Raw genomic sequence first — 10,023 nt, forward strand, 5'->3', positions numbered from 1 at the left:
ACGTTAACTTTGTGCATGTAAGTAAAACACAGCCCTCTGCAATAACCAGGTGTCTTAGAGTGAGCAGGCGCCGCTCCTGTGCTTCTATCAGGTATTTATGCAATCAACCGTGTGCTTAGAGCACCTGGGTGTTGGGAGGCAGCCAGTGTCGTGAGTGGGAGCTACGGTGATAGCATGTGGGGGCAGTCACTTGCAGGTCACTTGCAAATTAATTCAGACCTCAGTTTTTATAAAAAAAACTTTTGTAAAATGGATATAATAACTTCTATCTCATAGGGATGGTATGAGAAGTAAATGGGATTTTGTGTGTACGTACAATGCATATATTTTACCTTGTACCATGTCAGTTATTAATGATTTCTCAAAAAATAACTATCATGCTATTATTACTGCATCCTAGTGGAGCCCCACACACTTAGAGTCTCAGTGGGGACATATTATCAATTCATGAAACAGTGACTAAACAGGGCAAGTTTTCCCCCTTACCAAGCTGGAAGTCATTTCTCTCCTCTTGATACCTGTGTGTCTGTTTTCATCAAGACAAATTGCTGGCCAACCTGCAAATCCTGTAGACACAGGAATAGGAGTAAAAGAGCTAATTCTATTTCAGGCTCTCCTACTTCTTAGCTGGTTCCTTAACTCCTTGGAGCCTCCATTTTCTCACCCATAAAATGGAAATAATACCCTGATTCTTTCCCAGCATAGTTATAAGGATCAAAAAAGACCATGAGAAACTTGAGTACTGCAATTTATTATAAAACACAAAACAGTATTATTATTGTGTGGTGGCTGTGAATGTTTCTTATTCCTCAAACTGGATAAAAAGATCCAGAGCATACTGACAAGCACAAGCAGCCATTCAAAGTCCATGAGCTCCTGAGGGACACTCACTGTGAGAAATGTGGGAGGACAGCTAAGGGACGAGCATTTCTAGTTATCATTTGCCCACTGAGGCTCATTGTCTTTCTTTATATACATTATCTTGATTTATCCAGGGAAGATCCAATAAAGGAGGAATGGATGGTTGGGATTCTCAGGGAGGATTTCCAAGATCTAGGACAAGGAAGGGCAGACAGTAATGGGCAGACAATCAGGAACAATGAAAGGCTTAAGTGCCCTCTTATTGGGGTAAATTTGTGCTATTATAGTACATGCAATATATGTTTTCTTCCTTTCTCAGTACTCACACAGAAAGCATAACACTTCACGGGTCTGTGTGTCATTCTTGCCCAGAGGCCTTGCTAATCTTTTCTGTATATTTCCAATTTTAGTGTATGTGCTGTAGAACCAAGCAACAAAAAACATAAAACCATCAGACAAAAACCATCAACTCCCTTAATCAACATCAAGGGCCAAATAAATCAAGAAGTTTTAAGTTGCTGCTCCCTAGACAGAACAGAAAAAAAAATTTTCTCTGATTCCTAGGTCAAAGCCTTCCATTATGGACAGGCACAATCTGGGAATCTTACTATGTGTGTGTCTGGTAACCTCATACTGGGCACCAAGAGAAACCAGCAATGTTTATTGAGTAACTCTAGCTCATTCTGTAAACACAAATGACCAAGGAGGTTCATTCTTTCTTATTACCACCCCCAATGATTCTAACAGGATCCTGATTTGGGGTAAAGTCAATCCCAAAGCTAGTCATGTTTTGTTAGAATCTGTATTGTTCCAATTTGAAATTCGTGAGCAAAATGATTTACACATTAGATCCAAGAGCTCTACAAGTGTTATGCTTCCTCTGGTTACATTGCTCAGAAAAATTATTGACCATTGTTAAAAATACAGTTGTCCCTGTGAGAAGCCTCTTGATTGCAGGTTCTGAGAGACTGTCCTGTGACTTTAAATTGGGACTCATATTTGAACCACAGAACCTTAAGATGTCTTCCAGTCAATAGACCTTTTGGTCTCTCGTGCCCTATTTTCAGCTATTCTGGAAAACAGGGAGTCATTCTTTTAAGCCCCTATTCCCAGAACCTCCAAAGTGAATTTCTTAAATATCATATAGCCTATGATTTAAGTCAGGTCATACCTAACATGTTATCCACCTAGAGGTTTTCACATGATAAGACATCCATTTTTGTTTATGTAGATTTCATCAGTAAAGGGGCCCAGTGGCTAAAGAGAATGTGTGAAAGTTCAGTTTTGATAAAAAGATAGTTTATATTAATATGGAACGAAGACATGATTGTCTTCTTCATGTCCAAAGCATTGGGGGAGAATTCTACAGGATCATGTATCATCCTTGAGGCAACCCTGTGAAGGAGGTATTATTATTTTTATTTTACTGCTGGAAAGCTGAGGACCAAAGAAATTAAGTAATTTTACCAGTGTCATATAGCTAGTAATATGATGCAGCTGAATTATTAAATCTGATAATGAGTCCATTGTTTCTAGAGATTGCAGCTTTTTCATTTTTATCCTAGATTTTCAGGAAACACCTGAAAAATTCTACCCTGGCCTTGAAGCTGTATTTGAAGGTCCTAGATTGCTCAAGGTCACTGTGACTAGTAAGTGGCATATCTAATACTACCTACACTATGACAGATTTTTCAATGAAAAGTCTACTTCGAGTACTTTGAGGCTACATTTAATCTACATTTTTGGGAACCCTGCTTTTTATTTGCTTCCATGGATTTTTGGTATATATAAATATAATTGAAACAGGGCAGATTCCTGTGAGAAATGCAGTCTTAGATTAGTTTCTTAACTATCTAATAATAATAATAATAAAATCTACCTCCAGTCCAAAGGCTATTATTATAATTTAATTATAGATCAAATCCAGTGGACCTAAAGAGGCTGGCAACCTGGAGCCCTGTAAATTTTTTTTTTTTTTTTTTTACATTGGCAACAACACCTGTTTTCTGGGCTAAATAATTTTTCTGGAGCAAGTGTATTATCACATAATATGAAGGATGGACTTGAAAAAGAGAATTTTTCCTTTAAGAAATCTCTGGCTTACGTAATGTTCAACAAAAGTAGCACTGTGGAACAAGGATACTTTTCTTGATTTTATTTTAAAGGTCTGGCAGCATTTCCAGGAAAACTTCATAAGACTTTAGATTTGAAAACTATGCCAATGTACAGTCTAGATGCGGGTGTTTCCCTGCCTTTGCCATAACCTAAGACACTGCAAGAAAAATGGGCTCTTTCAGGGTGGAAATAAAGCCTTTCCTCTTGAGCCATTTCCCTAGTGATTGACACCAAGAGGTATGCCCCAGAGTTCTCACTCTAAGTGGGAGAGAGGTCAAATGTACCTGAATATAGAACCCAAAGCTTCTGGAAACGTTTAAGCGAACTTAAGTGTCTTTCTGTAGGCTAATTTATCACCAGTTCTACCAGTTCTCACCAAATAAGAGAACATGATGACGGTGGCTAAGATGATAAGAAGTAGACTGGTCTGGGCAAAATTGTGAATTTGGCTAACTTTGCTTTTAGTTCCCTTTCCTCTTTTTAAATTTCCTCCTTTCCATGGTGATGAGTTATCCAGTTACCCCATGTTGGCCACCAGCTCTTGATCCCTAATGTTGGATTTCAACTTCTCCCTGTTTTTTTCTATCCAAGAGTAATCTGGAAGGGAACTTATATCTCTTGAGGACAGTCTGTGAGCCAGATGTATCACATTATTTTATTCTTTCAACAACCTTAAAGCAGGACCTGGAAATACTATTCCCATTTTACAGATGAGGCCCATAGACCTTAAGTAAATTGCCCAACTCTCATTACTAGTGAGTTCAGGCATACCTTGTTTTATTGCATTTCACTTTATTGGCTTCACAGGGCATTTAACAAATTTTTTTTTATGACTTGAAGGTTTGTGGCAACCCTGTATTGAACAAGTCTATTGGAGCCATGTTTCCAACAGCATGTGCTCACTTCATTCCTCTGTCACATTTTAATTAAGGTATGTATATTGCCTTTTAGACATGGCACTATTGCACACTTTATAGTCTACAGTAGTATATAAACATAACTTTTAGATGCACTAAGAAACCAAAAATTTGTATGACTCACTTTGTTGAGGTACGTGCTTTACAGCAGTCGTCTGGAACTGAACCCACAACATCTCTGAGGTATGCCCATGGTGGGACCAGTGACATGGACCCAGGTCTGTTTGATTGACAGCTCATGCGCTTACCGCCATGACATACTGCTTCTCAGCTTAATGTACTAGCTCATCTTTTTCTTCTTCTGAACCAGCAAAGTTTCTGGCAAGATCAACTCATAAACCAGCTCTAGATTAGATGTTAATGGCTGATGTCAAGTTGGTGGGAACAGGGAGAGGTTTTTTCCTCCTGAGGTCAGCCTGTGGCCCTGGGTGACGGAGGCAGGCATCCAGTGTGGGAGCCCTGATCTCAGGAGGGGAGCCCGTGACCTTCGCCTGGAGAGGAATTTCATCTTCCCACTGGCCCCTTCAGGACTCCTTATCTGGCAAATAACCTAATACGAAGTGTACTCCTCTCAGATAATTTTTGTGTTTTAAATGTGTCCTTAAATGCCTTAACCCAAGTGAGAGACTAGAATAGAAATTTTAAGTACAGTGCAAGAGAACAAGGGCATTTTGTTAGGAAGTCTTCTCCTAGTCCCCTACTCCCCAGTCTCATCATACAGAAGTGACCTTTGATACCACCCAGTATAGGGCCAGTCTTTTGTCATTCTTGAAGTACCACCAAGCCTAATCTCACCCAGCTTCAGAAATTTAGAGAAATAAATGTAGGAATGTGAATGTGGCAGACAATTAGTGCACACCAAATATTTCATGTGCTTTTCTCAATTTCCTAGTCTCCCTACAGTTAATTTGAGGCCACGTGAGTAGTTTGGACCAATGGACCATGAGTAGAAATTAAAAGTCAGTGTTTTTCCTGCCGCTCTTGTCCCTGCTAAATGAAAGGTGGAAGATACCTAGGTCCCTGAATTACCACATGAAGGAGCGTAGCCCTAGAAAATTTGCCCCACCTACATCAGACCTTACCTGTTAGAGGAATCTTTGTTTCGTTAAGCCACTGAGATTTCAGGGTAGATTTGTTACTACAGTGTAGCCTATCCTGTTCTGGATAACACAGATAATTTTGTAAGGTATTCTCATTCTCAGAATATATGCTCTGTGAACTGAGGTTGTAGAAACAGGCATTATCTGAAGGAAAATTCCCCCTACGAACCTGGAAATTGCTTCATTTTTATAATTACAGTCTTTGAGATATTTTAAATAGCAGTGAACTTTATATGAACATTTAGATGATTGAGTATTAGAGAAAAAATTAATTACAATCTTCACTTATACAAAATAATTGTATTCCTGTCATAACTGCTGTAATTCTCCTTATTTCTGCAGCTAGAAAGGCTGGTTTTTTACATTGTATCTATTTGGATATATCGCCAAAACCACTTTCCCGTGTTAAAATGAGTTGGACAATAGAGTTGCTACTTGATAAGAGATGCTACTGTGGTCTGTAACGTGTAGTTCTGGCTTTGGCACTGGCTCTTAGTTCTCAGTGATTGCCAGCATTAGAGTAGATGCTTCTTTCTGTATTCTTCTTACAAAGACAATTAAAAAAAAAAACAGCTCACTATAAAGGAATCATACTACATTGCTCCCATCCCTCCCTGGGCCACTTGGCCAAGACATTCCTGTGTGTTTGACACAAGGCCACCTGCCTCTCTCAATTCCAAGCTCAGTGTCACGCTCCAAGGAATACGCAGTTGGCAAGAATGCCATACACACCACCACATATTTCTGGGTTAAAGATGTTGGGAAAACTGTGCCGTGTTTTTTTCTCTTCCCCTCCACTAAATTCCTCCTTAACTCTTTCTGTGGATTAAGGCCCTCAAATGCAAGCTTCCTGCTTCTAGAATCTTTCCTTAGGCATTTTGGGCTTTTTAGCCTCCTCTCTCCAGGGATGTCTCATTTGCCTTGACGATGGGTCTGTGCAGTCTTAGCAGGGTCAGCTTTTGAACTCACTGACTTGTTTGTGTTGCCCACATTTGCTGTCCCTTCTTTCCTTTTTAAATTTCTTAATATCTTATTATCTCCATCAGATAGAACTCCTTCACATGTGCCAGTTCAACTTCATTACAGGTTCCATTTTAATAATGCTTTATTGAATTACATAAAATTCTGTTTTGTTTTTGGAGGAAGGCAACAAAAGCACCTCACTATCAAAGTTCAGAAGATTAACTGGGAAGTGGTATTGCTGTTTCTCAGAACCATCTAAACCTTGCCTTTTTGTGGGATATTCCGGAATGGCACTGATACATATTTTAAAGGCAGAGAATTTTATATGAAATGCCAATCAAAGGGCTAAGTGGCCTTAATACCTTTTCTTTCACTGAGGAGAGAATATGTCACTTCCGTTGGATACTTGCTGACTGTTCTTTTCCCACACTTTTAAACCTGGTAGGGTGACTCAGACCCTAGATTCACCTAGAGTTTACAGGGAACATTCCAAGAGAGGAAAAGTGGTGGCTTTCCTGACTTGGCTCTTTGAATTTTTGCTTCATGATAATAAATTGAGAGACAGATCACAATGACTTATCAAATGCCAAGCAAGAAAGGGCCACAGTAGAGTCACATATTGTGGGGGGAGAAGAGATTAGATTCCAAAGGCAGTAAGTAAACGAAAATCTCATAGAGAGAAAATAACTCTTGGAAAACTTTAAGGAAGATAGTTTATTGGAAACCAGGATAGAGCCAGTTTCCCTCTGATTATCAAACAGATGAGTACCAGATGAAGTGGCTGGCTTGAGTTTGGGGGCCATGCTATTCCAAAAATATGTGTAAATACTACAATCACACCTAAGGGAAAAGCAGCTTTGCCTCTCCCATCTCATTGAATGGAATGGCAGGAGGGATTGCCCTCAATTGCGATCTTAATTGCAAACCCAGTCCCTGAATTTGTATGCCTGAATTTATGTAATTTAATTGCACATATGGATGAGAATCCAGGTTAGTTCCTTGGAGAAAGGTTGTCAGTCCTCACTGTTGAGAGACAGGAAGGAGGTCTGGAGTCTGTCCCGCTGGTTTTCATTAGTGAGGGCAGCAGAAGTGCTGTAAAGAAGGGGTTAGAGAAAGTGTCCTCAGTGAGGAGGCAGTTTCCATCTTCTGAATGAAACTTTGTACACAGAAGATACTGAGATGCACACAGAGAGAACTGGGCTCTGGTGGAGAAAATCTCAGTTAACTATGTTGGAATGAAGGTCTAACATGCTGTTAGCATTTGCCAAATCAGGAGAGAAGCTGGGGGTGCCCTCTACTGAATCTGAGAGCTCAAGTAGGGCTGTAAATGCCCTGAAGGGCTGGAGAGCTGAACAAGAGAAGACAATGATGCCTGAGCAGACCATGGTGTAGAAAGCCACAGCAGCAGGGGGATATCTCTGCATTATGGTCTTTGGTCTAGAAAAATTCCCTCTCTTGGAATTTTAAAAATCAATGGGCAGGGAGTGGATGTAGCCCAAGCAGTTGGGTGCCTGCCTCCCACATGGGAGGTCCCGGATTTGGTTCCCGGAACCTCCTGACAAAACAAATCAAACAAACAAGCAAAACAAAAGAAAAAACCAGCTCAGGAAACTGATGTGGCTGAGTGGGTGAGGGGGGCTTACCATATACAAGGTCCCAGGTTTAATCCCCAGCCCCTGACATCTGAAAAAACCAATCATTTGGCAATGTTTTACTGAAAAAAATGAAGACTGTGTTATTTAAAGTTACTGCAAATAGCTTTGGTGATTTTCACTGTGGCCAGTAGAATCTCTTTTTATACCTTTCCTCTGGCCAGAGTTGTTGCATGTGGCAGCCCTGAGCAGCCAAGAAAAGAAATTTAAAGCAGGATTCTGATGGGGACTTGGATGAAAGGCACCTGGTTCACTTATCCAGGGGCATTCCTGCTGTGGAGGCAAGGAGGGCAGGGGAAATAGGAGGCCTGCATGAGGTACCCCCCAGGCTTTATTTCCTAGAAGGCATACCTGGGAAACTGCTTCACTAGCCACATTCAGATCCAAACTCTGACCAGGAAGTTACTGCCATTTCTCTGACAAAGAAATGGTAGTTGCCATGTGGCCTCTTGCTCACGTTTACCTGGTAATGCTAGTCAACAAGTGTGTGTGTAAGAATCACATGTTTTCATTTATATTAAATCATAAGTCATCAATGTAAATGAGGCAATCCCACTATTATTTTATGTGTCAGGAGACCCTAGATTTGGTTCTCGCTTGCTTTTAAACTTGGATGAATCTGGGAAAACCATAACAACTCACTAGATCTTACATATGAAATGGTGATGAAGGTGGGCTGGTGAAGAGTCAGTGTGCTTTGGGTGAAGAGGTATTGGGTGGGGTGTTGGGGGTTGACTAGCCTAAGACCTACTGAAGGGGCCTAAGACTTAGCACAGAGTTAACATTCTATGGGTCTGTGATGAGCAGCTCTCTCTGCATAGAGTAGAAATGAAATGTGTTCTTTATTGTCTCTTTGAGGAGCTTTTACTGTGTTGATAACTGTGGCTCTGAATTTTGAACTTTAATAAGCAAAAAGAGCCATGTGTTCTTTAATAATTCCCATCCTAATAGGTTTCTGATGAGCAGTGTGACTCCACAGCTGGGGTTTTTGAGCCCCTCAGGGCAAATGTGTAGATTAGCTAGCTGATGTCAAATTGCAAGAGAGTGTGCAAAAGAATAACTTGAGTACTGTTATGCGCCAAGCATTCTACAATTGTTCTACCTGCCTTATTTTATGAACATTCATAATAACCCTATGTGTCAGGCTTATTTTGATCTCATTTAGTAGATGATTATAGCGAGGCTTAGAGAGTAACTTGGCCAAGCTCATGGAGCTAGAAGGTGACAGAGGCAAGATTTGAATGAGGACTGCTTATTGCTGGGAAGGCTTTTAAACACAGTGTGATGGTCTGCTGATCTTTATGTTTATTGTATCAAACCCTTTTCTGCAGTGTTTTGGGAAAATTGAAAATAGCATAAAAAGCTACATGTGACAAATGTTTTAAACTTGACATCTAAAAACAAGCATGTAACCAAACCAGGCATTAAAAATTTTATATAAACTTACCGTACAATAAAATGTTCCAATTTTAAATTAAACAAATTAAAATAAATACCCAGTTTAATTCCCAGAACTGTCAGCTACTCACTATCTGTTTGGTCATTTAGGCATTATCAGCTCTGCTCAAGCTTTATTGAATTAACCACCATCCTCTAAGTGTTTTGATTGTTACTATGGCTGCTGCTGTTTTGCTTCGCTTGAGAACTGCTGTCAGAAAGGGACAGCACACACAACCCAACTGCTGGTTTTTCCAATGAAAAGACTTTCAAACAGGAGACAGGGTTGTTACTAATGACTTTTGATAAAGACTGTGCAGACAGTGAAACCGCCTCTAACATTCTCACAAATAATCTTTTTTCTGTGTGTATATTTTAAAACTCCAGACAAAAGCCAATGTCAACAACAATATTCCCATGTAGCCTGTTTCTTTCGTGAAATGTCCAGAAGCCTCAAATAGTTCACGAAGTTTTTCACAGCTGAGTTCATACATTTTCTAAGGATGGGTGAGAAGCCCTTGAGAGGGCAGAGCTACAAAAGTGTGAGGGAGGCTGGAAGAAGGAATGACTCTTTTTTTTTTTTTTTTTAACGTTTTTATTTGCCTTTCCTCTCAGACAGGTTTTGTTCACAGGGACCTCTTCTTTGGATAATTTCAGCCTTTCATTGTTCTTCATGGTATGGCAAAATACTTAAATTTTCCTCCTGAAGAGGAGGGAGACTTGTCCTAAAAGGACACTAAGGGCATTCGTGGTTTTTAGCTACACTCGTTTAATGTCCCTCTTTCCGTACACCACAAAAGCCAGCCCTTCCCTCCATCCTCTAACCCCCATCTCTGCGGACCTTAGGATATCACTTTTGTTTGTTCAGTTTATGGTCAGGGATATGTGAGATAAGGTAGAGAGGGCATTCCTCAGCAGGAACCACACTTCCTTGAGAAGCCACAATAGGATGGGCTTTCAGGCAGACAAGCTTCATGT

General features: G+C 40.2%; 1 non-coding gene across 1 annotated transcript; it reads right to left on the reverse strand.

Annotated features, from left to right (window-relative positions):
- Positions 1-1,188: 1,188 nt before the first annotated feature.
- LOC111761913 (U6 spliceosomal RNA) lies at positions 1,189-1,295 on the reverse strand. Its single transcript, XR_002795148.1, has one exon. It is a non-coding gene; the product is annotated as a U6 spliceosomal RNA (small nuclear RNA).
- Between the last annotated feature and the right edge of the window lie 8,728 nt (positions 1,296-10,023).

This window comes from Dasypus novemcinctus, chromosome 2, assembly GCF_030445035.2.
Source record: "Dasypus novemcinctus isolate mDasNov1 chromosome 2, mDasNov1.1.hap2, whole genome shotgun sequence".
Classification (NCBI taxonomy): Eukaryota; Metazoa; Chordata; class Mammalia; order Cingulata; family Dasypodidae; genus Dasypus; species Dasypus novemcinctus.